This window comes from Cervus canadensis, chromosome 15 (genome assembly GCF_019320065.1).
Source record: "Cervus canadensis isolate Bull #8, Minnesota chromosome 15, ASM1932006v1, whole genome shotgun sequence".
NCBI classification, from domain to species: Eukaryota; Metazoa; Chordata; class Mammalia; order Artiodactyla; family Cervidae; genus Cervus; species Cervus canadensis.
The window spans coordinates 51,755,791-51,781,600 of NC_057400.1; the positions used below are offsets into that span (position 1 = coordinate 51,755,791).

The window sequence follows — 25,810 nt, forward strand, 5'->3', positions numbered from 1 at the left end:
TATTACAAGATACCATATAATCTATTGTGCCATTCCTGCCAGGATTCCATTTTCCTGTTTCTTGTGCTCTGCTCTCTACCTTCTATCCTCATTGATTTTCTCCAAGCCCATGGCTTTACCATCCATGTAGATGCACAAGACTCCCAAATTCCTATCTCTGGCTCTGACTTCCCACTTTAACTTTAGGATCATCTGTCCAAAAACTTCCCTGGTGGCTCAGTGGTAAAGAATCCGCTTGCAATGCAGAAGACAGGGGTTCCATCCCTGGGTTGGAAAGATCCGTTAGAGGAGGGCATGGCAACCCACTCCAGTATTCTTGCCTGGAGAATTCCATGGACAGAGGAGCCTGGCAGAGTACTGTCCATAGGGTTGGAAAGAGTTAGGCACGACTGAGTGACTAACCCATCACCAGTTCCAAAAACTTATATTGGAGATATCTACCTGGGTAGCCCTGCTGCATCTTAAACTCAATATGTACCAAGCTGTATTCATCATCTCCCCCTACCGTAAACTTGTTCTACATTATTGACCTTGCAAATCCACATACTTCTCTTTATTTCCACTGCCAATGCCTCGGTTCAAGTCTAAGAGCATCATAACTGATCTGCGTGCTTCTAACCTCTCCTCAGTTTACTATGCAAGCAGATTCTTTACTGTCTGGCCACCAGGGAAGCCCACTATGTCCTCTACATTTTGCCACAGTAATCTTCTTAAAAGAAAATTCTTTCTTACCTCTCTCTTCCTTGAAACTCTACTGGTTCTTTTTTGAGATATAAGATCTCCATGATCTGATCTCTGTGTACCTCTCTCCATTCTTAATTTCTACTTCTGCTGTCTTTATACTTTATAGCAGCTCTGACCTAGAGCATCCTACATTTCACCTCTTCATGCCTTTCTTCTTGAGGATTCCTCTGCCTGCGATGTCTTGCCTTCCTTGTCTACCAGTTAAACTTGTTATTCACAACTTTGCTTCTACCAGGAAGCTTTCTCTTAGAGAATTCCCCATCCTTTCTTTTGTACTACTCAATGTCTTGTACTGTTTTAGAACCTATTTTTTTACATGTCAGTCTTTCCTGCGAGATGGGGCTCTTGTTATTCAGTCACTAAGTCGTGTCTGACTCTGCGACTTCATGGACTGGTGCAGGCCAGGTTTCCGTGTCCTTTACTATCTCCCGGTATTTTCTCAGATTCATGTCCATTGAGTTGATGGAGCCATCCAACTGTCTCAGTCTCTGTCACCCCCTTCTCCTGCCCTCAATCTTTCCCAGCATCAAGGTCTTTTTCAGTGAATCAGCTCTTTGCATCAGGTGGCCAAAGTATTGGAGCTTCAGCTTCACCACTTGCTGTGGTCAAGCAAAGCTTCCTGGAAGAACTAGGACTTTTGTTGGAGAAGGGTAGAGGGAGTGATATTCCAGGCCTGAGACAGAGCACAGTAAATCATCCCAGGTCATGCCAAGGAAAGGGCTGGCTAGAAAGCAGTGACTTCTAATTGTGTGGGGATGCTGAAGGCGTGAGAGTCCTCACATGGTTTTTCAGGCTGCCAACAGCCCTCACTTCAATTTCCCCAAGTCATCATTTGAATTAGTCTGACCCCGAAAACTTGGGAAAGACAAAAAATGACTATTAAAGAAATCATACCACGCTGTGGAAGATGGAAAGGTAAAATTGTGCTGTAATAATCCCATAGACAGAATAAATGTCGTAGTGGATTATTATGTTGTCTAAAGACAATCTTTGTGAATGGTGAATGACACTTGTGAAATTTGCAGCTATTTACTTTGCAGTGCTTCCATTTCCATTCTTTTTGGAGTGATGGTTTCTCTTTTCCCATGCCTCCCGCTTTCCTTCATCCTGGCAGTGGGAAATAACCTGACACGGTGCTTTCAGAAACTCTCTCAAGTTCCCCCAAATTCAGGAAAGTTCCTCTTTCAATCATGTTAATGTGTGTGTGTGTGTGTGTGTGTGTGTGAGAGAGAGAGAGAGAGAGAGAGAACTACAAAAAGAGAACAGGCAGCACTGGCCAGCTGCCATGGAGATAGACATCTGTGAAGAGGTATTTGTGCAGAAACAGTCCAAGGTTTGGGGAAATCTTTCAAGATAAAGCAAAACCCTTTACCATGCTCGAGCTTTGTAGAACAAACCTAAATGTGGTTTATACACCCTTCTAAACCCAAACTTTTCTAGCATTTTAAATTAATGTTTAATATTTCATTGGCCTTAAAAACTAGACAGTACATTCATGCAGAATATTTAATATTTGCATGAAAATTTATAATGAAATTAAAATCTCTTTCCCTTTCCTGTGCCCCAGTCTAACAGGATCTTTCTTTGGAGATACTTTTTTTTTTAAATGACTTAAAAGACTTTCAAATTTTTTAAATGACTTTAAAGTGACTTTCAAGACAGTCCATGTATCAACCAGCACAGGATATATATCATTTTCTTCTCCTTTTAAATGCAAATGACAGTAAACTATGCACGCTATTTTATACTTGAATTTTTCATTACTTAGTATGTATCTTGGGGCTTCCCTGGTGGCTCAGTGATGAAGAATTCACCTGCCAATACAGTAGATTTGGGTTCTATCCCTTGGTCAGGAAGATCCCCTGGAGAAGGGAAGGGCAAGCCACTCTAGTGTTCTTGCCTGGAGAATTCCATGGATGGAGGAGCCTGGCAGGCTACAGTCTATGGGGTCAGAAAAGAGTCAGACATGACTTAACAACTAGACAACAACCATCGTATATATCTTGGGGATGATTCCAGGACATAGAATTTCAGGATTTAGGTGCTGCCTTATTTTTTAATGGCTCTATGGCATTTATTCTATTGTATAAAGGTGCCATCACTTGTTTGACCGGCTTTCTCTTGGTGGTGGTATTGGCTGAACTGTGTTCCCTCAAGATCCACAAGTTGCAGTCCTGACCCCCAGACATATGAAATCTGACTGCATGTAGAGAGAGGGTTTTTAAAGAGGTGTGTGCATGCTCACTTGCTTCAGTTGTGTCTGACTCTTTGCGACCCCATGGACAGAGAAGCCTGGCGGCCTAAGTAGCTAGTAGCTCCTCTGTGCACGGGATTCTCCGGGCAAGAATACTAGAGTGGGCTGCCCTGCCCTCCTCTAGGGGATCTTCCTGACCCAGTGATCAAGCCTGCAGCTCATGTGTCTCCTGCATTGACAGGCAAATCCTTTATCACTGAACCACCGGAGAAGCCCTTTGATACATACATGTATGTGTGTGTGTGTGTGTGTGTGTGTATGCTGAAGCCGTATTGAGTTTAAAAATCCCCAAAACCAGGGCGTAAGGGAAAAAGAGATTATTTTAGATTATATAATGTTAAAATGGAGAGACCTGTAAAACCCCTCTAGCTTTAATCTCCTTATTAGGCATATGAGGAAACTGCTCAATGTGAACATGAGTGGGGTGGACCACACCACAGCACACCACAGCATCACACAACACACCACATCACAATACAACATATCTGGGTCTCCCAGTATCTTGCTGACATGATTTTTCACTATAACCTGAGATTTATTTGGGGAAAATAAAGGGTGATTTTACTATGAGAAGGTGGTTAAAGTATCAGTATTACCATGGAGCCATCCTAAAATTAAGCAATGAAACCTCTCCCAAGAGGTTGTTTACAGATCTGAATTTCAAATATCAGAGTTTGAAATATGTAGTATTGTTCGTCAAACTCCAAAGCCAAATTTCTAGGAGCAGATATAACTGCTCATCACTTTGACAACAAGCATAAGAGCGACTACTTGTCACATGCCTGCTGTATGTCAAACAACACCAGGTCCTTAAATATACTTTTTCTTGATTTAGTTATCACTTAAACTTTTGTCTTTGGTTGCTTCATCTGTAAGCAGAAGACAGAAAGAGTGCCTACCTCCTACACAAGGTGGCCGTTAGGATGAAATGAGGTAATCCATGCATAGTACTTAGCAATGTGTCTAGCAGCACGTGATGCTTCATAAGTGTTTGCTGTTATTGTTAGTATCTCATTTATTTCTCAAAAGAATACAGTGAGATATGTATTTTTGTCCTTATTATGGAGATGAGGAAACAAACTCAGTTAAGTAACTTGCTGTTATATTGTTTATAATTTATTTTTATAACTTCATTATAGACAGTGTGATGCATCTGTGCATGTGAGATACACTTAATCACCCCCAGTGCTGGTTAGTTAACATCTGAAGCTCTCCCTCAGAAACCCACTCCCTGAAAATGGACTTTAAATATCATTAGCTATATTCTCATTAGAGCATCTGTTGATTAATATAAGAGATATTAGAAATAGGTTTTCATTGATGAAATGAGTGGCATCAAGAGATATGTAGGATAGGAAGATTCAGAGAAGAAAATGACACCCCACTCCAGTACTCTTGCCTGGAAAATCCCATGGACGGAGGAGCCTGGTAGGCTGCAGTCCATGGGGTTGCTCAGAGTCGGACACAACTGAGCGACTTCACTTTCATTTTTCACTTTCATGCATTGGAGAAGGAAATGGCAACCCACTCCAGTGTTCTTGCCTGGAGAATCCAAGGGACGGGGGAGCCTGGTGGGCTGCCGTCTATGGGGTCACACAGAGTCGGACACGACTGAAGTGACTTAGCAGCAGCAGCAGCAGGATAGGAAGACTGCTTAGTCATTTCTGCCCTTGTAGAAACAAAGTACAGAGCTGACTTGGCAAAGCCAGTGGTCCAACACTTACTTCTGGGACCCTCATATTAACGGAAGGTTCTGTCCCTGGGTCCACAAGAAGACTGGCTGATCCTGACTTCAGAACATGGTTGAGTTTGCCTTGATGCAAAAATCTTACAGGTGCACCTAGGGACACCATCCACCTTTAGAAACACTATGTGACTGTGTCTGTCCAGTTTGCTGGGAATGTCTGTGTGTCTCTCTGAGAGTTGCTTTCATTGAAGCATAACCTGAATAGCAGGTTATTGTGGGAGGAAACATAAAGCTCCCACCCACCTGTAGGAGTGGAACCACTGGTACCCAGGGTGATGTTGGGTTGAATGGCCAGATTGTTGTGGATCATTTTACATCACTTTCTTGAAGCTGCACAGCATGTGGCAGAATTGAAATTTCAGCCTGCTTGACTTTCAAATGTGTGTCCTTAGCCACCTCATCTTACCACCTGATAACAGAAATGACCCAGGATACTTTTAATTACTCAGTTCAGGGTATTTCCATATAAAATGGTGAAAAAGTATTGTAACGTATTGATAGTTTCCCTGAGACAGCAGTTTCTCCACTTGGGCATCATGCATCTTGAAGGTTCTATGATGAGCTTCAGGGTTCCAAGAATCACTGCAAGTTGTATGAACATTTTTGAGATATGTGAATATGCAGAGTTATTTTTTCATTATCAGGGTCCTAAGTTTCCTGCAGACTCTCAAAAGGGTCTGTCTATGACCTCACCCCTAGAAACGTTTAGTTCTGCTTAAGAAAACCAGTTATGAACCTTTCATCTGTCCTCTGAAGACATTTTCCCAGACATCAGCCCATGAATTTTCTCGAACAATTTACAGTTAGAGGTAAATGGAAGGTGTCTTTGTCCTCATTTTGCTTGGCAGGGAACGGAAGTGCCAAGGTTAAGCTGACTCGGCCCCAGGAGTCCTGATGCCTGGGCAGGCTCTGAAGCTACTTTGGAGGAAGTCCTTTGCTAGGTCCCTCATCTCTCTCTTGCAGCTCCTTGGTTGTGTGACTATCTGCTGGCCAGGCCCCTAACTTTCCTGGAAGTGCCTCCCATCTTTCTGCCTTGGTGCTTTCCTCCCATGCTGCTGGCTTTCCTGGAAGCCTTCTGGTTCTTCCTACCCTGCATGGCCCAGCCAGAGCTCACCTCCTCGAAGCAGCTTCCCTGGCCAGCTTGCTAAAAAGGGGTTCTTCTCTTATTCTGTATGAACCAAGCTTATATCTATGGAAGTCAGCGAAGCATTAGCTGTGGACTGCGTGGGTGGCATCTCATATTTTCTCATCTTAAACCATTACCTGCATGGTGTGTTGGTCATCTGCGTTTGCCATCTGCATTTGCCAGGCCACAGCCATTTGGGACTTTTATGGGAAGGTAGCCATCAGTATTGTGTGTCTCAGGCTCTGTCCTCACCTGCTGAGGCAGGTCCTCCAGCCTTCCTTGAGGTCACCTTTGTTTCCGAGGGTCCCCAGGGTGGTCCGTGTATGGTCTGAATCCTCTCCCTCCTGCACTGACTCTGGCCAGTGGTGAGGGCTCCTGCTGGGGCCCTGATCTCACAGAGCTCCAAGAACTTGCTGCTGCTGCCCGCTAAAGCCCCGTTGCCCCAGGGCACCCTGAACAGATGCTGCTGTGCGTCTCTGTTCACACGTGGAGGCCTCTCAGTGACCGACCTGAACCGGCCTCCCAAATGAGTTCAAGGATGCCCTTGATCTCACCTCCGAGTTGTTCTTCGCTGCATGAATCTAGAGCAGTGGGGCTTTGCTCCCAATGGCTCACGAATTTTAACCTCCATAGCCCTTTCCTGTTTTATTTGCTGTCCCTTTTTCCTAGAATTCAGCTGGGAGTCTGTGGGGACTGGGCTTTCTGATTCTAGGGTCCCACCCCTGGTCTAAAGTGTATTTGCTTCTGTCTTTCTCTTGGGGAGGGTTTTCCAGGAGACCACGGACAGCTACTGGATACAGGCTTTGCCTCATTCCTCCATAGAACCCTTGCAATGACCTTTTTCCCCTTTTTAAAAAAATTTACTTTTTAATTGAAATATAGTTGATTTACAATATTGTGTTAATTTCTGCTGTACGGAAAGTGACTCAGTCATACACATATATACATTCTTTTCTATATCATTCTCCATTATGGTTTATTGTGCATATTGAATATAGCTAGTTCTCTGTGACAATAACCTTTGGAAGCCAGTACTTTTCCTGTGTTTGGGTGAAGTTAAAGCCCAGAGGGGTGAAATAACTTGCTAAGGTTGCCCAGAAAAGTAGTGGTAGAACCAGGCTCCCTGTTTCTTAGCCTAGTGCTTCTTTCTCAGATAAGTGGCCTTCCAGCTCTCTCTCTCTTTTTAAACTCCAAATGTCTCTTTTTTTCAAATGAAATTGTTCAAGAAGTGCAACATGTGAAACAAATATGGCTGGACCTTCTCTAGATGAAAACAGGATGAATGTGGGGGTTTCTACAGCTCAGCTGCCCCTTCCCCAAGGGCAGCTTGGCCCCAAGCTTTGTCTGAGGAAGAACTCCCAAAACACTGCTGCTAGAGTACCCAGTATTACCAAGAACACTGACAGGCTGTCTGTTCCATCCAAAAAGGACATTTCCCACCCTGAAGGGATGCCCGGTCATTTTTATACAGGTAGGTCAGGAACACAGTTTTATCTGGTAGTGATTTATTCTTTCTCTTCCCTGTGCCGCCCCCCGCCCCACCCCAAACCTCAGCTTCTCCTCAGTCACATCTCCAGTGCTCTGTGTTCAGTCTCTCACTTATCCCTTCTGCCCTGCTAGCTCCTTGAGCTGAGATGCTTTCATCCTGGCAGGTGATCACCACAAGCCTTAAGGAGGGGTAAAATGAGATGGACAAGTAATCAGAGGCCCTAAGGCTGCTTTAGGTGATGTTTGTTCAATTTCACCCGCTCTCCTGCTGAGCTTCAGGTTTTCCATTCAGGCTCATGAATGCCACGCCTGGGGCATTCCAGCTGAGCTGTCTGTAGCTGAGCCAGGGTTTGTAGATGGCTGGAGAAACTATGTGCTGAAGAAGCAAGACCTCTGTGCCGCCGTCCTGTTGGATGACACCCCAGTAGCCTCAGCCAGGCCTTGTATTACCAGGTCCTGAGATGGTCTGCCCTGTGTGGTGAAAAATGTGAGGGGAGTGACCAGCACCCCGAAGCCCTATCCCTCCCTGCCTGAGCTGGGAGTGACTGCGGGATGAGCAGGCATCAAGAGTGCAGAGTAGGCTTACCAAAGTGAGAGAGGTATGTATGAGCCACTGAGAATGACTCATGGGCTTTCCACCTGATACTGGAATGTTGGCCCTTCCTGGATATGCCAATGGAGATGTTCAATTCTAGTAAAATCTCCCCAGGAGCCACACGCTGCCAACTCCACACTGTTCCTGTTTTCCAGATAGGGAGAAATTAGGCTATACAAGGGAAGCTGGATTCCAAAGTGAAACTTAGGGACACTTCCATGTTTCTGGTCTAAAATGGCTATTGACACAGGGGAGACTGTGTCAAGAGTGTAAGTCTTCCTGGAACTGCACATTCTGTGACTGATGGCCATTCCCATGGCCCCTTTCCAGGAGGCAGCTCTGCTTTGTGATGAGTAACCATAACTCACATTTCCATAGCAGTTTATAGTTCCACAAGCTCTTTCCAATATATATCAAACAGGGTCCAGGGCAGGTAACAGAAACCACTTGGGAAGTTTAGGCAGAAAGAAATTCAGTATAGAGAATCGGGGGCTTAGAAGAAACAGTCTTCAGGCTGGTCTTCCATGAATGACTACCAGAGCTGGATCCCAGAACTGGCTCTACCCAGGGAGCGTCTACTTCTGCCACCATCAGGAAGCCAGTCCCAGAAATTTTGGCTCTAAGACTATTATAATTCATTGTAAGTTGGAGATCAGAACTTTTGGCTCTAGTTCCAGTTTTGCTCTGTGCTAGCAGAATGCGTACCTCATGCCTTCTTAACTTTCTAAATCCAAGTTGTTTGAGAACAGAGTCTGGAAACTAGGTATTTATCTTTCCAGCCTCTGTGATATAGAAAGGCACACTAGAAAACTGGGCTGATGCGAATACTCTGTATCTGCCATCCCATACTCCTTCTCACTTAGTATTCACGGGAAATCTGAAAGTGACAGGAGAAGTGATAGTCTCATTTATTTAGCACATGAAGAAAGAGGGTGTGATGGTGAGGCTAGAAGGAGAAAAACACAGAGATGCAAGGGTCAGGAACTGCTGAAGTGAAGTTTGTGTTGAGTTCTAGAGAATGCAAGGGCTAGAATGCATCAACTAGATGAAGGGTTGAGCAGGAACTGTATTCCAGGCAGGAATAGCAGACGTAAATGTCCTGAGACTAGATGGAGTGTGACACAAGGGCAGAACTGAAAGCACGGGGCATACCTGTGGGGCAGGGAGAAGGACGTGCAATGAGGCTGGAGAAGCACCAGGGATAGACAGGCAAGCCCCATATTCCCCATTGAGAAATTTTCCCTTTGTCCTGAGAGCCGTGGGAGGGAGATGTTGGAAGTGTGGGACATGATTGTGTTTAATTTTGAAAAGGTGACTGACTGCAACGAGTGTCCTAATACCACACCCAGATTCACTTAACCACTGTCTGCAATTTGCCGCCAAACTATCACTCTTATGTAGTACTAAAGGGGTTTATTTTTGTACCATCCTCATTCTTTCATTCCAAGCAACAGGAGAAAAACAACAAGAGGTCTACAAATCTGGGAAGGTATTTATAGGGGTTTTACATTTGTGTAAATAAAAGCCTCTGGGAGAAACCATTAATTTCCTTTGTAGCTGCCTTAGGATGTTGGGAGTGGGGGCGGGACTTGGTGTGTGCTGTTGACATGTTTCTACATATTGTTCTGTAGGTGGAGCTCGACAAGGTGTGGAAATGAATCAGCAGGCGAGGTCTCTGACGGTGCCTCTGATCCTCTAGAAATGGGCAGTGCTGGGCTGCCTTGGCTTCCCTCAGGGAGAGCTTGGTGGAGGGTGGGTCTCCTCTTACTGACCAGCCACTCATGGGCTTGGTAGTTCATGGTCAAAGCCTGTTTCAAAGAAATTAAGGATCAGAAATTTAAAAACCAGACTGATTGTACACCAAAAAGGCCACATGTTTTAACAGAACTGGCCCCTGAGAGTTCGAGGTCTCAACTTCTTCCAGAAACCTTCCTTCCCAGCAAAACCCAGCTCTGTTAGCGCTTTCCTCCAAGGAGGGTTCGGCATCCAGTAGGCAGACTCATCTCCATGGAGACATTCTCCTCGCCAGGTTCGAGCTTCTTGAAGGAAGGGATTATACTTTTCACAAGTGTTTGTATTCCCTACAATGTTCGTTGTGGTTGGTTTATGGTCTGAGCTGAAAGCATTCACAAATCCCGAGATTCTTGACCTTCTCTGGATCATGGGGCCATGGGATAGGATGCTTATGAACCCAGGTTGGAAACCTTTGCTTAGAAGAAACCTTCCGCAGGACATCTCAGAAGTGAACCACTTTCTGGTTCTCTCAAGCCTGTACACTGAGGGGTTGTCCACACTGGCCCAAGACCAGTGACGGGGTGCAGGAAGCGTGCTTGGTGAGGTTCCCCTGGAAGAAGCTGCAGGCCTTGTGGGCACCGCCTCCCGTTTCTGCAGAGGCATGCAGAGGCAGAGCTGGTCTGCCGATACATTAGGAGACAGAGTGTTAACAACCATTTAACGTGTGTGGGCCAAAGACATTGATGCTCATTGCTTGCTCTGCGTTTCTTTTATGGGTTTCCCAGAGAAGTTGCTAAGGTGGGGAGCCCCGCGTGGCTCATGTGCTGATGTGGCTCACACATCAGCTGGCTGCCTTTCGAAGCCACGGCTGCCCACCCAGGGAAAGCACTGGATTGTGGCATTTGGGGGTCTCTTTGTATGAGCAGCTAGAGTGTGTTGGCTTTGGTGCTCTGAAGCTCACTTCTGTGTTCATTTGGAGCCCCCTCTGGCCTTCTCTACTTCTCCATCTATAGCTACCCAGTGGAAATAGAAACTCAGGAGAATCATTTCTGTTTATATTTAGGGAGTTCTTAAAGAAATAAATACCAAGAATTCAAAACATTACCCATTTTTTCCATTAAAAATGATAATGATGAAGTGATAATGATGCATGAAGTAAAGCACAATGGGCAGATAGTGTCTTCAAATTCATAGAGACAGAAGGGAAATTGGTGGTTACTAGTGCTGGGTGGGAAGGGAGAATGGAGAGCTTTGTTTTTGAGTACAGAGGTCCACTTTGGGGAGATGAACAGTTCTGGGGATGGATGGTGGTAATGGTTGTACAACGGCGTGGATGCTCTTCATGCTACTGAACTGTACACTTAAAAGTGGTTAGAATGATAAGTTTTATGTGATGTATATTTTGCCACAATAGAAAACAGCCACTGTGAACAGAATTGCCTCAACTAAGGGACCCTAAACTTGTTGAGTTTTAGCTTGGGGCTGTGTGTGTGTGTGTGTGTGTGTATTTATATTACAAGTAACCAGTTTCCTGAAAACATATAACCTGCTCCTGGCCAAAAGGCTCTTTTCCTGTGCTTTTATGCATCCTGAAGCTGTCTCCACAGTGTGTTGGTCAGGAAGTGGGTGACTCACGGGGTGTTTATGACAGATCCCTGAGTCACACACATACACACACACACACTCACACTCTCTCTCACACACACAAACACACGCACAAGTTACCTCTCCCAGAGGCCTCAAAGACAGGCAGTGATTTGGACGTTGCCACAGAAATTGCCTGGGGCAGGCAGGAGGTGGCCGGCTGCATTCCTTAGTGACCTCTCCTGTGCCTTAGTAATAAATGGAGGCTGTGGCCGCAGCTCTCAACCCCAGGCCCAGTGTTCCTCCTCTTGGGGTCTCTCTTTTCAGGTCACCCTGAATGGTGGCAGCAGTGAAAGCAGCTGGTACTGGAAGTGCCTGGTGCGCGCTGGCTGCCATGGGCCACGCCTGTTGTGGGGGCCTCTGCACATTGCAATGAGAGTGATGCTGGGTGTAGACTCACAAGATGGCGGCGGTGTCATGGGTTCCATGATCAGGGTAATCACAGGGCTGGTCTGACGTCTTCCTGGCGGTCCTGAATTGGTTTGGGAGCTACTCAGTTTCATATAGAAGTGGAGGAGTGAGCAGGACATTAGCAGACCTGGGCTTAGCCTAGACTCCGTCACTAGCTCCTCTAGTTACCATGGTAAACCACTTAAGTGTTCCATCCTCGGTTTCCTCCTAGATCAGGACTGCCTGGCACACATCTTCCGAGCCCCCTATCCTCCTGCATCCACAGCAGACTCCACTCATTGCTCACACACTCTCTCCGCACCTAGGTGTTCTCTCATGGTCCTCCCCACACGGCCCTCTTGTACCTCTTTCAATGAATTGGAGTTAGCATTTCAGATGATACCTTTTTACTTCATGAGGTTGGCTCTCGGTTCTGACTTTGAGTCACTGAAGGGCTGATGTCTGACCCCGACCTGTGTGGGTTCTGATTTAACTGGTCTGGGACAATCCCCAGGCGTTAATGTATTTTAAAGCTCCCCACGTGATTCTGTTGTGTAGCCAGGATTGAGGGGCACTGGTTAGATGGTCACTAAGAGCTCATATCCAAGCCTCTGTGTACAAATGTTGGCATTGAGATGGCAATGTGACTAGGCCAGTTGGGCCACACTCTGGTGGCAAGAATATGAGTTTGAGATCCAGGAGATCAGATTCTTGTTTATGGTGTTCACTCATCATTCACTGTGATCTTGACTGAATTACTTATTCTTTTTGAGCTTTAGATTCCACACGTATAAACTGGGAGTGATAATCTCTTGAGCTTCCTATTTCACCATATTTTAGGAGGATGTTATGGTAAAAGATAAACAAGAAAAGTACGACATCAAATGTTACATAAATTATTCCATTCTAATAACCCCAAGTGCCCCAATGCTGTTTTAAAATTTTGAAATAAAAAATTGAATATATGTCTTAAGAGGATTTTGTGAAGATCGAGTGGGATAAAAGACACAACAGCACCCAGTATGATGCCTGGCAGGTGTGCAATAAGTGCTTATTTAGAAATCTTGGTAGAGATTAGTGCAACAATACATCACACATGGAGTTTTATGTGCCTTAGAAAAAGGATAAGCTCATTTCTGTGGTTGCTTTGTTAGAACTGGTTCTCTGATTTTAAGATAAAAAATTATGAATGTTAATGCCTGAAATAACCTCTTTGTAAAATATGCAAATGATACAGAAGTAAAAAGAGCAAAATCTGAAAGTTTTACTATCTTTCCCACTCTACTACCCCCTGTCCAGAAATAATAGCCAACAGTGATTCAAGTGTGTTTGTCCAGTTAGGCGTCTTTCTGTACATTTATATCACACATACCCACGAATGCACATATTGAATTTTTTTTGTAGAAATGGAATCTATAGTGCAATGTGCTTAATTAACAATATGTTTTAGGGGTCATTCCATGACTTCTGACAAGTTATTTAACTCTTAATGCCTTAGTTTCCTCCTCTGTAAATGGGGACAATAATAAGGCCATTGTAAGGTTTGAATTAGTTCATATTTGTGAAGTGCTGAAAATAGTGTCTAGCACTTTTCTATGGTTAAGCTCACAATCTTATAGAAATAGAGATTTCTCTAAATGTTTATTATATAACAGTCTAAAAATAAAAAAAAATTATTTATCTTCATTTGTGCTAAACTTAGGGCTAATTGTAAAAGATATCCACCTCCCTGCAAGTTAAGGGGCTGTTTTGAAAGCATGTATATCCCTTAGCAACTGTTCATACTTCATACAGGGAGTGATGGGCACTGGGGCCCAAGCTTGGGGACTTCGGTGATTTTATCCTAATGGATATCCTGATCTCAGCCTTTTCTTTCCGGTTTTGTATCTCAATTTCTCTACTGAAAAGCGAGGTACAGTATTATCCACAAGACAAGGGGTGCCCAGAAGAAATGGACTCAAAGTGGTTACAGCTCATGTTAGCTCATGACATTCCAAAGTGTTCACCAGCACGGCTGAGGAGCAGTGGGTCATGACCTTGCCTTTAACTTCTCTTTAGATTTTGTTAAGGAAGGTACTAGGCAGAAGGTATTGGCATTTTGCCCCAGGAAGAATTTTGATCAAGGATAAACATATTCCAAGATGCTGTGAAGTTGAAGTCACATGAATGCTAAGTGATTTCTTGGCATCAGAAATCAATCTCTTTCATGTCAGTCCTAAAAAAAATAAACACTTTTACTTTCTTCAGTACCGGGAATAGCCAGATTGGCTTCAGCTATTACAGCAAAAGCTTTTAAAATAATTACTTCTAGAATATGATAATATTAATGATTAGCTTTGTGTTAAAATTGAAGGGATAAGTAGTTAAATACTAGGAATAATAAACCTTGGAAGTGTCATTGTGTAATAAGTTTGCCCTTTACAAGTATCATTTTTCAATGATTTTGCTCATAGTAAATTGTTCAGGAAAAATTAAACCCCTCACTAAGTAACCCTTTTTCTACAATTTAGGTGACTGCTTAAAAAATGATCTTTGATTTTCATATCTTAGAGCCAAACCCTTCAAAACAACAGATTTTTAAAGAAGAAATTACACTCTCATTTAAGGAGTATTTCATGTGCTGGGCACTTGCATGCACAATCTTATTAACTCTGCATAATAGCCGCATGGAGTGATAGTGATTATTATCACCCCATTTTAGAGATGGAAAAATCGAGGCTTGGAGAGGTTAACTAATTGGTCAAATGAACACGGCATGTCAATAGTACGTGCACTGCATTTGTTGTAAGGTCTCTCTAGCTTCCTTTCATCTGGAACAGTTCCTCAACATCCCCCTACCCTGGCCCCTGCTTCTTTATGTCACTGACATTTTTGAAATGCTCGAGTAAGTTGTTTTGCAGAATATCTCTAAATTTGGATTCAACTGACTATTTTCTAATGGTTAAATTTATAAGACCAGTTTATAGAGTCAAGTGACTCGGCTGGTATTTTTAATATTATATTTATATGTTACCTATATTTATATGCAGATATAAATATAGATGCATTTCTGTTACAGAAGTTATATAATGACATGATTGGAGAATTTAAATGGCTTTAGAAAATACACAATAACAAATGAAGTTTTCCTGGCCCAGGCCTTTTCCCCAACGTGATTCTGTTGACAAGTTTCTGTTTCTATCCTGAAAGACATTTATGTGTCCACTGCTAGATCCGTGTCCATGCTTACAGATGCCTTTTTGTTTACCCAAAAGGTGTCACGCAAGCAAAGACTCAGATTCGTGAACCACCTTCGTGTTTCAGAGAAGGAAAATTGCCGGGGTGAAATGAGTCTCTTGGCCTTTCCCTGGTTTGAAGGAGATCTCCACGTACTGCTCTCCATCATCTGTGTGAGAGTCGGGAGGGTGGGGGGCGGGAGGGCTTGCACTGAGACAGCAGCATTCTGATGACTAGGACGGACCAAGGTCAGTGTGCAGCGTAGCTCTGTGGTGTTGGCCTTCCTAATCAAATCGTTTCCTTATGGGGTTGATTGGGAAAAATTGGTGGTTGATTAACTCAGGGAAACTTTTAACAAGGCTGAACTCAAGGGTATGAAGGCCTCCACTGAAGATGATGGTTATATACATTTTTTCATATTTTCTCCATGATGGTTTATTATAGGATATTGAATGTAGTTCCCTGTGCTATACGGTAGGATCTTGTTGTTTATCCGTTCTATGTATATAACAGTTTATATCTGCTAATCCCAAACTCCCAGTCCATCCCTCCCTACTCAATCTCCGCCCCCCATCCCCCAATCACAAATCTGTTCTCTGAGCCTGTTTTTGTTTCATGGAAATTCATTTATGCCATATTTTAGATTCCACATATAAATGATATCATATGATATGTGTCTTTCTCTGATTTCCTTCACTTAGTGTGATAATCTCTAGGTCCATTCATGTTGTTGCAAATGGTATTGTCATTCTTTTTTATGACTGAGTAATATTCCACATTACTTTATCCATCTTCTTTGGCTAAAGTAATCTATCCATTCCTCTGTCAGTGGACATTTAGGTTGGTTTCATGTCTTGATTACTGTAAATAATGCTGCTGTGAATGTAGGGATGCATGTATCTTTTTCAATTACAGTTTTGTCCAGATATATTGATGGCCAATTTTTAAATGTCATGCAAAAGTTGGATTGAAGAGGCCCTTCTTGCATGGGACTTTTAAAAATTGTAAAAACCATACAATTTTTTTGTATGGTTTAATATGCCAAACAAATTGAGTTTAATATGCCACATAAATTGTTTTAAAATGATCAGGTCCCAGCCAACTAACAGCTGATAATCTCTGAAAGGTAAAAGCTAGAAGGATTTCTTGACTGGAAGTAGAGCCTCTAAGGTTTGTGACACAGTACTTGCTTTTTCCCCTACCAATCCTTTTATTGCAGCCCCTCCTTGATGACAGGCTGCAGGCCCTCCAAGCTACTCAAATAATTGCCCTGTTCATGAGTCAGATGGAACAGAACAGTTGTTCCTCACAGGGTGGTTTAAGGATGCGGCAGCCACAGTACCACAGTTGATGCCAGCTCCCTAGTCACCATCAGCAACTGCTTCCCTTGCTTCTCGTCTGCTCAACACAAGAAAAACCCCAGGAAACATCCTCGCCTTTGAACAAAAGATTTCAGAATTTCTACTGTCAATAATTTCTACTGTTAGTACTGCCTGCTGGTTGCTCCAACCAGAATCTATATTGTGATTTTGTGTGTGTGTGTGTATGTGTGTTTGTCTAGTATCACCTAGACAGGGATTAGCAAGAAACTCCTTAGGAATTCATTTGATGGCTAATACGGAAAATCCCAGAATTTTAAAAGTCCAGAAAAAAAAAAAAAAAGCCTGATGTGCTTTCCAGACAGTTGTAAAAGTTCTACCTTCCCTATAATTAAAATCTTGAGACTCACGGAGGGCAGGGAGAGAAGGAAGCACAGGCCTTGAGAGCAGGAAGAAAACACTCAGCTGCTGACCCCTTGGTGGCACCGAGCATTGTTTAAGAGGTGAGATCTGCTGAGGAATAGCCGATCTCCCCTGTCCCCCTCCCAACTTCTCTTGGTCTTTTTCATACTTAACGTTTTAAAGGCTTCAGCGACAAAGGGCATCCTGCAAGGAGCACACGCACATCCTGAGGGAAGGCTCCAAGGCCGGCCGTCCATATTTCCTGTGGTGTAGATCCTGCCACTCCACAGAGGTTGTTTCTCTGCCTGCCAGCCAGCTGAGCCCTCCTCAGGTACTCTGGTTTCTCTTTTCCACCAATCCTCCCTTATTTTCTTTTCGAGTCCCTCTCAGAATGCTGCCAGTCACACCCTCCCTGGCTAAGGTGTTGCATCAGAAGGGCAGGCTTGCTTTCTCCTGGACCATGGCTGCCCATGGCCCACCGAAATATCACGTCCCACAGCTGACGTCCTTCCAAGGCCTCTGCGCGTGGTCAGCTAGTGCAGCAGGAGGGGGTTATTTTTTTGATCACATAACTTCAGCTTGAAAGGTACCGGGACGTTCAAAACAAACACAACAGGCTTTCCGACAGCATGTTTTTGAGATCCACTTGGGAATTTGGGTGGGGCTGGAAGAAACCAAGTGTCTGGCCTATCCCAGGGGATATTAGTCACCCAAATTATGTTTTAGGACTTTAAAAATGTTCGACGAGTTCATACATGGTAGTAACTGTCAGACTGGCCACTCCTTCTTGAAGCTTGAGGTTTTGGAATTCTCATCTGCCTTCTTGAAGAATGTGTTTTTCAAAAGTGAAAAAAAAAAAAAAGCCAATGGAGAAGGATTCTGGGTACTTCTGGAATGTATTTTCCTTACCAAGGTGTATTAACAGTTAAAAAAAAAAAAGAAGAGGGACACAAAAAAGGAAGGCATGATTGAAACAGGTGCCAACCCCAAAGGTGGTCTCTGCACTAAACATGTGCCATGTCCAGTGGGACCGCTGAGCGCCGCGCTGGTCCCTGCCCAGCAGGAGGGAGACTGAGGACAGCTGCAGAGAGAGGCAGACACCGAGGGCTTCAGGATGTACAGAGCAGCTGTACTGTTACCACCTGCGGTTCTCCAAACAGCGGGCCTCCTCATGGGACAGCTTAAGGCCCCATCAGAGGGCTGTGGAGCGAGTCAGAGATAACCCAGTGGCCCAGGAAGGGTTGACAGGCTCTTATTTGCCAAATTCCAAAGACTCAAGCTAGGAAGCCCTCATGGGACTAGCTTCAGCCAGGGACTGTTGAAAAATAGTTTCTGCATAAGAGACTCCTAAAATGTAAAGGAATTATCCCCAACAATTTTCTGGTTGAAAATGGAAGACATCCAAGCCATGGAGGATGGATTTCCATCCTCTGAAGATGAGAATATGAGGAAAAGTGGCTATTATTTAAAAATCAAAAGAAAGCTTGCATCCTCTGAAGTTAGCAATGAGAGGTGATTTTGAGTATTGGCGCCTCCCCTGCAGCTAACCTTTATGTTCCTCTAGAGACATCCAGTATGGAAGCCACTGGACACATGTGGCTATTGAACACTTGAAATTTATATTTATCAATTATTCCTCAAGGGAGTTTAACAAAAAGATGCAAGTAGTTCAGATTAAGATATATATAAAATACACTCTGAAATTCAAAGACAGCATGAAAAAAAGAATATAAAATAAGTCATCAATAATTTTTTCATATGTATACTTTAAGGTGATAATATTTTAGGTGTATTGGGCTAAATGAAATATATTAACATTAACTTTACCTCTTATTTATTTTTAAACATGGCTACTAGAAAATGTAAACATTATGTGTGTGACTTACACTCGTGGCTCACATTCTGTTTTTGTTGGAGAGTGTTGCTTTTGACGGCTTTGCTAGTAATCATGGCTATGATCAAGTCTAATGGGGATGTTCCTTTGTTCACACTGGCCCAAGCACGTACTGCATTGACCTGTGGCATGGCTGGAATGTCCAAAAGTCAGTGTACCGAAGGTCAGGGGCACGCTGCCAGAGCAGGAACACAGAGAGTCTTATCAATGAAACAAGGTTTTTAAACTTGCCCTTCTGAAGCTGCTTTAATTGGGACCTGACCTGAGGGCTTCTGATAATAATAGGTATCTAATAGTAGTGTTTGGTTCATTTGCTTAAGGCACTTAGAACAGTTTCCATAGAAAATGCTTGAAAACATTTGTTATTACTCACCCTTTTCTTGAGTGAAAATGAACCTCTTTAAATAAATGGGTTTCCCTGACACTAATAACATTCCTTTGTTTTTCTCCCAATTTTTAGTGTGGGGAATCATGGCCCCTATTTGCCTATCTACCAGTTATTAGGGGATGCCATTAATTGGGCCTGTCCAAATGGGGCTTGAACCAGTGGTGGACTACAGACTGTCTTTCTAGTTCATAAGTTTTTGACATTGTCTGTGGTTCCCTAAGCCACTCACTTGGTGTCTGGGATGGATTTTATTTCTGGGGCATTTACTTAAGTACTCAATGTAGTTTTCCTGCCTGTCTTCCCTAGTGTCCTGCCTGGGCTCCTTGTCCTTTTTTGCTTTGGTCATGGTATCATTAGCTGAAAGTGCCCCCACCCCACCATATGGTCCCTACTCAGTTAGTGTGGTTACAGTTAATGATGATTACTTACAAATGATAAGGAAATTTGGTTTTGAGCTATCTACTAGTAATAGATAATGTGGATCTCAAGTTGTTCAGCTACTGTTAAGATCATCCAAATCAGTGGCTCTGAACAAGGAGGAAACATCAAGATTTCTTGAGAGCATTTTCAAAGGACACATTCTTGGGGCCCATTCTCAGAAATTCTGATTTAGTGGGTTTGAGGTGTGACCTTGACATTCATGCTTCTAAAAAGCTCCCAAAGTGATTCAGTTGAATACACTCGATTGAGACCCACTAGCCAGACAATAATCATTTGAAACAGACATTTTCCTACTATCAGTTTGGTTGTTAAGCAATTAATTTATTTGATATCAAGGTTAGATGGTTAATGTTTTAGTTCAAATTTCGTAGCTATCTGTTTATAGACAGACACATGTGTGTGTGTGTGGGTTTGCCTTTTGCACTGAACATTCTCAGCATAATTGCCTGGCACATGGCAAGCTCTGACTAAATGATTACTGAATTGATGACTATGCATATTGAATACATATTTGTAGTGAAAGTACCTTTAAAATGCATTTCATGAAATTTTTTGAGATACCTTTAAAATATCTTTTTAAAAGTCTTGAAGGTTCCTATCAAATTTCATGTGTTTTAAGTAAATGAGAAATGTCCTTTGGAAGAGTCTGGCAGGTGGCCATTTGGGGAAGGCCGGCTTCAGAGCTATCTCTGCACAGAAGTGGAAGGAGTAGCTGTTTGTTTCCAAACATACAGGAGGGGTGCAGCTGCAGAAGTGGCCTTTGTAGACTCCCAGCTCTGCTCTGCGGCCGTTACTGCTTCCTCTCTGAATAGAGGAAGATTGTCTGCTGTTTGCACCCCCATGGGCAGCACTGAAGGTGGTGGAGATTTAAGAAAGGAAAGTCAGGGGCCAGTTGGCCAGTGGGAGCCTAGTGTGTGTTGTTAGTTCCAGGAATGATGCTCACAGGTCAGCTGATCCCATGGGGCTGCCCTGGGTAGGGCCGCACCTGTGACTGCAAATACAGCTGTTGGCCTCTTCCCTGGCTCACCTCCCCTGACCTGAGGACCTCTGAGCCCGGATGTTCCTTGGTGGTTAGGTCTGATGTTTCCACAGGCCCCTCTGTGCTACCCCTGCACCCCACCCAGCCTTCCATCTCTTAGAGAAGAAGCAACCCACAAACGTATCTAGAAACAATTCAACTGGTGCGGAATTCTAAAAATGACTGAAGAATAACATTTACGGGGTCTGAGCCTGTATCCAAAGCAGGACTTTCAAGGGCCCTGTGGGAAATCCACACCCACATGGCTTGGCTAGTTTCATCTTTTCACCCACAGTAGATGGTGATTTTAGTTTGGTTTTAATTTAGCAAGAATTTGTCCAGTGACATTCCACTTTCACCAGCCCTTTGTCAGAGAAGGAGGAAGGGTTCTGTCCTCACGTTGTCAGTCCCTCTCACTCTTTGATAGAATTCCTGTTGTCCTGCTCCTTCTTCCCAGCTCAGGTGTGATCCCCACCTCCGACTCCCCAAGCCCCTAGGAGCCTTTGTAACTGTGGGGAAAGGAAGAACTCAAATTAGTTTGAGTGCGAGGGTGGCAGAGGCAGAAGACAGAGGAACTGGGGGTGCACAAACTTTGCACAGGAGACGCTGCAAGACCTGAGCTGCACTTCACACCCCAGTCCCCCACCCCACCCTGTCCAGGCCTCACTGTCCACAAGGGCAGGTCGGGCGAACAATCCAAGAAACCACAGGCTGCCCCAGGGGCTGTTGACACCTCTGGCGCAGCAGAAAGTGAGTCTCTGCTGGGAATGGACCATCCCTAAGCGTGGGTGAACACAGCTGGTCTGAGATTTGGAATTTGAGGAGGAACAAGCAAGGAAATCTTCACAGATACAAAACCATTGGGAACCTGAACTTATAGTTGGGACATCGGGGCTTTCTTCCTAGTTAGTGCTGGGAGTTTTCACTTTGTAGGGACAAGTGTTCAGTCAACACATATTTATTGGGTATCTTCTATGTGTCAGGCATGATGCTGGTTGCTAGGGATACAGTGGTGAGCAAGAGTCCTACTTTCACAGAGCTGAAAGGAGTGGTCTCCAAATTTCAGTCATTGCAAGTCCCTGTAGGGAAAAAGGGCTTCCCAGGTGGTGCTAAAGAACCTGCCTGCCAATGCAGGAGACATAAGAGACACAGGTTTGATCCTTGGATTAGGAAGATTCCCTGGAGGAGGGCATGGCAACCCACTCCAGTATTCTTGCCTGGAGAATCCCCATGGACAGAGGAGCCTGGCGGGCTGCAGTCCATAGGGTCTCAAAGAGTTTGACACGACAAGTGACTGAACATGCATGTAGGAAAATAATTGAGCCTATCTATGCTGTTTTTATTTATTTATAGATTATGTAATGTATTATTATGTACATAATAAAATATATGCATTATGAAATTGACATACAAAATAAAATAATTAGGATGAAATAAATAAATGCATATTAAAAAACAGAGACATTACATTGCCAACAAAGGTCCGTCTAGTCAAGGCTATGGTTTTTCCAGTGGTCATGTATGGATGTGAGAGTTTGACTGTGAAGAAAGCTGAGCACCAAAAAATTGATGCTTTTGAACTGTGGTGTTGGTGAAGACTCTTGAGAGTCCCTTGGACTGCAAGGAGATTCAACCAGTCCATCCTAAAGGAGATTAGTCCTGGGTGTTCATTGGAAGGACTGATGCTGAAGCTGAAACTCCAATACTTTGGCCACCTCATGCGAAGAGTCAACTCATTGGAAAAGACCCTGATGCTGGGAGGGATTGGGGGCAGGAGGAGAAGGGGCCGACAGAGGATGAGATGGCTGGCTGGCATCACCGACTCAATGGACATGAGTTTGAGTAAACTCTGGGAGTTGGTGATGGACAGGGAGGCCCGGCATCCTGTGATTCATGGGGTCGCAAAGAGTAGGACACAACTGAGTGACTGAACTGAACTGAAATAAATATATACATGTATAGAGAGATAGATACATTCTAATGTTTTCTTCCCACCCTCCAATGGCTTACCTTGTACAACTTATGGGGACACAGATGCCCACATGTGGAGACCACAGATGGGATTAATAGTGTTATCTGGAGTCAGATTTTGTGGCCTCAGATTCTCCATTTCTAAATTGGGTGTTATAATATCTTCCCCAGAGTTGCAGTAAGATTAAATGAGATAATCCATGTGAAGTGCTTAGAAGACTTCCCAGTATGTGGAGAGAGCTCAATAAATATTAGTTATTATTATAATTTATACAGTCTGTTTGGGAAGAAAAACACTAATTAACCAACTAAGTACTTAATTTCAATTGTGATAAGTACCATGAAGGGCAAGTACAGGATGCTGGGAGGCCGTTTGTGAGGGGGACGTAACCTTGTCACTTATGAGTTGTGTTTTGCGTTTCAGGGGGAGTCAGGGTCAGAGCAGAGTGAAGCATTCTCAGGTGAGGGAATGGCTGGCCTGGAGGCCTGAGGCAGGAAAGAATGTAGCCCACTGGAGGAAGGGACAGAGGCCCTGTGAGGAGGGGAAACTCTGCCAGATGGAATGGGAGAAGCAGGCTGCCTGGAGAGCATGTAGAGCTCCATGGGCATTATATCTCTCAAGGATCTTTGTTACTAACAACAGAACCCACTCACCATAGGTGAAGCAGAAAAGGTCTTTATGGAAGGATATTAAGACACTTAAAATCTACAGGTGAGTCAGAGAGTCAGGCTTGGCGGTCAGGAAGCCAGAACAGTGCTTAGAACAGCCATGCCTTGGGCTGAATCAGCAGAGGGAGGGCCTCTGCTGCTGCCTCTAGGTCTAGACTCCACAGCACAGCTCATGCCACTGTTGTCCGTGAGTGCTGGACACCCACCACCACCTTTTTCTAGGAAATGGATTTGGCACAGTTGACTTCCTCCTGTGGCTCACTTCTGAATGGAGCTTTGTGTAAGAACATTTGACTGACAGAGTTTGAATCACGCGGATGAGGCCTTAGCTGCAAGAGAAGCAGGCAAGTGAGTTTTTTGGTATCTTCTGAGAGGAGGTGAGCATTCCTAAGGTGGGACATTCCCCAGGTATAAGAATAATGTCAAGGATTTTGGGCTTACCTGCTCTCACAATGGGCTTCCAGGTGGCTCAGTGGTAAAGAATCTGCCTGCCAGTGCAGGAGATGCAGGAGATGCTAGTTTATCCCTAGGTCAGGAAGGTCCCCTGGAGGAGGAAATGGCAACCCACTCCAGTATTCTTGCCTGGGAAATCCTGTGGAGAGAGGAGCCTGGTGGGCTACACAGTCCATGGGGTCACAAAGAGTCAGACACGACTTAGAGACTAAACATGTATGCACGCTCTCACAACACCAGATGTTTGCTTTGCTGTGGTTGGTAGAATTGGAGAGGGACAGAGAGATTCAGTGTTCTTCTTTGCAGAAATGGAAGAGAAAAAACAAGCCCCAAATGACCAAACTCCAAAACCAACATTTAAGAAATGAAAAAAATGCTACTCCCTGAAAATGTTGTCCCTTTACTTGCAGTAAGTTTAGCAAACCTTTTTCAAGGGGTGGTGGTAAAGGAGATAATGTGTGAGTTTGGATGTATGGGCAACCAATGCTGAACAGGCATCCATGTTTGAAGGGTATGTCATTCTAGATTAGAGTTTTTCTCAAACCAGTTGTAGATCTTTTCTCTCAAAGTAACAAACTAGAAAGTCCTGATTTAGAATCCAAAATTAGGTTTTCCTGTGAGGTGATGGGACAAGGATTGGAAGGGGACAGAAATATGAGATGAAAGCATTTTGTATGTCAGAGAAGGATGGTTCTCTTATTCAAAGGTCGAACAAGAGAAGCTTTCTTAAGAAAAGCAGCTTTCTTTTTTCAAAGTAACCTTATTGATACAATGATTTTTGTTGATTCAGGAAGCTGGTTGAGTTGGCAGAGCTTTTTTGTATTAACAGAAACAAATAACTGCTTTAGTTCAAGTAATAAATGATGCATTTCTAAACATGGAACAAATATATTTAAAAGATAGCTGCAGAGGAGAAGGTCAAAATGAAGCCAGAGTAGGGTGATTTCTATGCAACCTGATATTTTCTGTTTAGTAGCCTGATTTATGGCCCAAAATAGAATCCTTGCTAAGTAGTATTATTCAAAATAAAGTGGTCTAGTACTTTAAAGGGCTTCCCTTGTGGCTCAGCTGGTAAAGAATCTGCCTGCAATGCGGGAGACCTGGGTTCGATCCCTGGGTTGGGAAGATCTCCTGGAGAAGGGAAAGGCTACCCACTTCAGTGTTCTGGCCTGGAGAATTCCATGGACTGTATAGTCTGTGTGGTCGCAAAGAGTTGGACAGTCTGAGTGGCTTTCACTTTCACTACATTTGTATTTGTGTTGTACTTTAAAAGTGGAAGGCTTATAGCTCCTCTAGTATTATAATGCAAACCCTTTTAGAGATGTAAATCTTAAGTCTTCATTCTAATGCTTTAATAATATGACAAGTTCTTAACTGATTATTTAACAGTTTAAAAAATTTGCATGACACAAGCTCCCCTAACCAGGAAATCTTGACAAGCCAATCGTCTAACCCCACCCACTGGGTTAATCCTCCACAATAAAAAGGAAGCACAGACCTCCAGAATACAGAAAGCCCACTCCAGATACAGCAATCTAAACAAGACGAAAAGGCAAAGAAATACCCAACAGGTAAAGGAACATGAAAAATGCCCACCAAGTCAAACAAAAGAGGAGGAGATAGGGAATCTACCTGAAAAAGAATTTAGAATAATGATAATAAAAATGATCCAAAATCTTGAAAACAAAATGGAGTTACAGATAAATAGCCTGGAAACAAAGATTGAAAAGATTCAAGAACTGTTTAATAAAGACCTAGAAGAAATAAAAAAGAGTCAATTAAAAATGAATAATGCAATGAATGAGATCAAAAACACTTTGGAGGGAACCAAGAGTAGAATAACGGAGGCAGAAGATAGGATAAGTGAGGTAGAAGATAAAATGGTGGAAATAAATGAAGCAGAGAAAAAAAAAAAAAAAAGGATCAAAAGAAATGAGGACAACCTCAGGGACCTCTGGGACACTGTGAAACACCCCAACATTCGAATCATAGGAGTTCCAGAAGAAGAAGACAAAAAGAAAGACCATGAGAAAATACTCGAGGAGATAATAGCTGAAAACTTCCCTAAAATGGGGAAGGAAATAGCCACCCAAATCCAAGAAACCCAGAGAGTCCCAAACAGGATAAACCCAAGGCGAAACACCCCAAGACACATATTAATCAAATTAACAAAGATCAAACACAAAGAACAAATATTAAAAGCAGCAAGGGAAAACAACAAATAACACACAAAGGGATTCCCATAAGGATAACAGCTGACCTATCAATAGAAACCCTCCAGGGCCAGAACGGGAATGGCAGGACGTTACTTGAAAAG

General features: G+C 43.6%; 1 long non-coding RNA gene across 2 annotated transcripts in view; it reads left to right on the plus strand.

The window, feature by feature from the left end:
• The first annotated feature begins 16,898 nt into the window (after window positions 1–16,898).
• The window catches only part of LOC122453798, a 67,585-nt gene continuing 58,673 nt past the window's right edge, over window positions 16,899–25,810 (plus strand). For both annotated transcript variants that reach the window (XR_006273175.1, XR_006273176.1), the window contains exon 1: window positions 16,899–16,990. This is a non-coding gene — a long non-coding RNA (uncharacterized LOC122453798). The remainder of the gene's footprint in view (window positions 16,991–25,810) is intronic.